General features: G+C 45.0%; 1 pseudogene; it reads left to right on the top strand.

The window, feature by feature from the left end:
• Positions 1-333: 333 nt before the first annotated feature.
• On the top strand, positions 334-2,994 carry LOC132002651 (ATP synthase subunit d, mitochondrial-like; annotated as a pseudogene).
• The last annotated feature ends 262 nt before the right edge of the window (positions 2,995-3,256 follow it).

Here is a 3,256-nt window from a genome sequence, read left to right as displayed (position 1 = left end):
ATATCCTTGTTATACTAACTGACATCACAGGATCCTGATGACCGTGGGCAGGGAGACCGCCTCTGCAAACTCTGTCTTTTATTTTCCCTGGATTGTGCTATTTTTTTTTTTTCTCTATTTGATGGACTTCTGTCCTTTGCACCATCTCCCAGACCGCTTCCTTGGCAAGTTTTCTTTCAGAGCCTGCTCCGGGCAGAAAGGATAAAGGAGAGCATTTGGCCCAGAGGATGAGGAAGCTACTCTGTAGGAACTGAGTGGGGCTCTAAAGTCCCTTGAACCCATGGTGGGTGAGGGGGCTCGTTGCAATCTGCGTGTCTGTGCTCACAGAGCAACATGGCGGCACCGTGCACTGGGCTGCTCACCGGCCACGCAGTGAACTCGAACCAGCTTGCCTGGATGAGAGTCTGCATGACTGTAGTGAGGAACAATCCCAGTACCTACAACAAAAAGAGAAGACTTGGCCAATGTACTCCAGTGGTTTTATATGATTTTCTTATGTTAGTCAATAAACCAGTCTTGGGGTGGGGGGGCTGTGAAAAGTTTCACCCGTACACGGCAGTTTCTCAGTGTCAAATGTCTGTCACAAATTTTGCTTGTGGTCATCTCTGAAGCCTACAATTTAAAAAAAAAAAAAAAAACACACACAGCAATTATCTCAACCAAAGTGCTATTGAGTGCACTTTCCAGTGGTTGGTCCTCAGGCTCCTTTCCCAACAATGTTTTCCTCGTGCAAAAAAGCCCAAAGGAGCGTGTGCGTGGCTCCTGAAGCCGAGAAGTCAACTCTGCGGAAAATTTGCATGCCGAAATTGAGTTGCCGGGAATACTCAAGACATAATTCTTCAGGCTTGCAATGATGATCACGGGTCCCTGCAACCTTCCAGGCTGGCAGTGGAAATGGCCACCAGACTCTTCCAGTCCCCTGTCATCTGGGTCTTAGATCGAAACTTCATAACCCAGCTCAGATCCCCTGGTTTTTAGGAGGTGATAGCTGGTGAAACCTCAGCTTTCCTCGCCCTTAAGCTCCTGCAGGAAGTTAGGATTTTATAACTCCTTTGCCAAATATTATGTTGGACCGAACAATTTAATACAGAGACATCTCGCGACCCTGGGTACAGGGTGCGTTTTTGGAGGGAAAGCCTGTAGTAGATGTGGAGTACTTTTGAATGAATGAACAAAGAGATGAATTTTGCACTTTTTGGAATTTGGGGAGTGATTTGACCCCGTGCACATACATGACATGGAAGTGTGCCTGGGCTTGAGGAAGTCCCTGGGCTGAAGTTGAGGAAGAAGCCCCAGTAGAATCCCTTTGGATAATTTTCAAGAAAATTACTTGGCCAATCATTCCTGGATGCTGGGCTGAATTTAACATAGGGATTATGAATCTGCAGAAATTCCTTGTCTGCCCTAATGCGCACACATACAATACGAGTTGAGTCGGAGTATTTTTTGTGTTTGCGTGTGTGTGTGTGTGTGGGGGGGGGTGATAAATTGGATCCTGTCACTATTCTGCAATGAAGCAGCAGACACAACTGACTTAAAGGAAGCTTCCCTCACTCCATCATTCTGCCAGGTTATACTGTGGGATCACCTCTTGTGTGTGTGCTCGGGCACCTTTTTCTGTGAGTCTGGATCTTGAATCATAAAATGCTTCCATGGTGGAACCTTTAGACATCCAGAATCCCAGGAAGCTCAGACAGTAAACCTTAATGTGCAGATATGGAGAAGTGTTGGGAGGATGTTTCTTGGTATTATCTAGGTTGAAGGCAGGTGAAAACTTTCTTCTGGAGGTTTTGGATGGCTGTCTCTATGGTCCTGAATTCCCAGGGCCAAACAGAGGCAAAACTGTAAAATGAAAGCTACCTCTGGAAGCTTCTCATCTCCCTTCCCCTCTGTTGTCTGCTCTTTTCCAAGATAATGGTGCATTTCTGAAAGGTAATGAGTTTGCGGTGGTATCCAAACCTGTGGCACAGATGGCCTTTTTCCTTGGCCTCTTATCAAATGCTGGGTCCAAGATGACACTTCTTTGGATACTTGAGATGACTCTGAGTTCAACTGGAACCTCCAGTGCAGGCTGGTGTTAATAATGACATGTGCTCTGCTGGGCAGCATTGACAGAAGTGAGTACTGATTGAAGAGGTAATGGTTCTAGGGTGTTCTGCACTGCTCAGATCATGTGTATTCTGTTCTTGGGGCCGTCCTTTAAGAGGAACATTGGTAAATAGGGACACATTCAGAAAAGGGTGTGAAAATAAGAGGACATGTTGTGGGAAGAATGAGGGAAGATTTGGGTATTTGCAACCTGACTAAAAAGGCCAGAAAGATCCTAGAATCTGACCTAGTTTGAACACCTGTTTGGTGTTTGCATTCATCTTCTATGTATCTCTACCAGATTATCGACTACACTTGGTCTGAATATCTGTTATGACTTAAAACTAGAACAAAAAGTTCCGTTCCCTGCTGCTGTGGACTCTGGGCAGCCAGGGTTGGTGAAGGATCTCAAGACGGCTGGGTGAAAACTTACTCTAAAAATCATTGACTGGGTAGCTTTTGGGGAGATCATACCCTGAAACCAGAAGGTCATTGCTAACTCCCTGAAATTTTGGAATGAGATACTTACTTCCAAGTTGGCTACTCTCCCTGAGAAACCTCCTGTTACCGACTGGGCTTACTACAAGGCCAATGTGGCGAAGGCTGGCTTGGTAGATGACCTTGAGAAGAAGTTCAATGCCCTGAGGATTCCTGTGCCAGAGGATAAATACACTGTTCAGGTGGATGCTGAAGGAAAAGAAGATGTGAAAAATTGTGCTGAGTTTTTGTCTGTCTCAAAGGCCAGGATTGTGGAATATGCAAAACAGCTGGAGAAGCTAAGGATCATAATTCTGTTCGATCAGATGACCACTGAGGACATGAGTGAAGCCTTCCCAGAAACCAAATTAGACAAGAAGAAGAATCTCTATTGGCCTCACAAGCCAACCGAAAATTTATAAACTTGAGGTGGGGAGAGAGAGCTGGCCCTTGTATTATAAACGCTGGACATTAAAAATAATGGATACAGTTAAAAAAAAAAAATACTAGAACAAAAAACCTAAAACTCCAGAGCATGGCAGCCTCCTTTAAATATTTTAAGCAGAATGGTGTAAAACCTCTGGAAGTCAGGACCTTTGCCAATGTGAAGAAATGAGAGGAAGGCATTCTTCTCCTTCAATATGGCCCGAAGATCCTTGGGGGAAGTGTGAGGATTTAAGAGGAGGCATTG

The sequence above is a fragment of the Mustela nigripes genome, chromosome 15 (genome assembly GCF_022355385.1).
Source record: "Mustela nigripes isolate SB6536 chromosome 15, MUSNIG.SB6536, whole genome shotgun sequence".
Taxonomy (NCBI): Eukaryota; Metazoa; Chordata; class Mammalia; order Carnivora; family Mustelidae; genus Mustela; species Mustela nigripes.
Note: the sequence above shows the minus strand (reverse complement) of the source record. Positions and strands in the feature narration are given on the sequence as shown.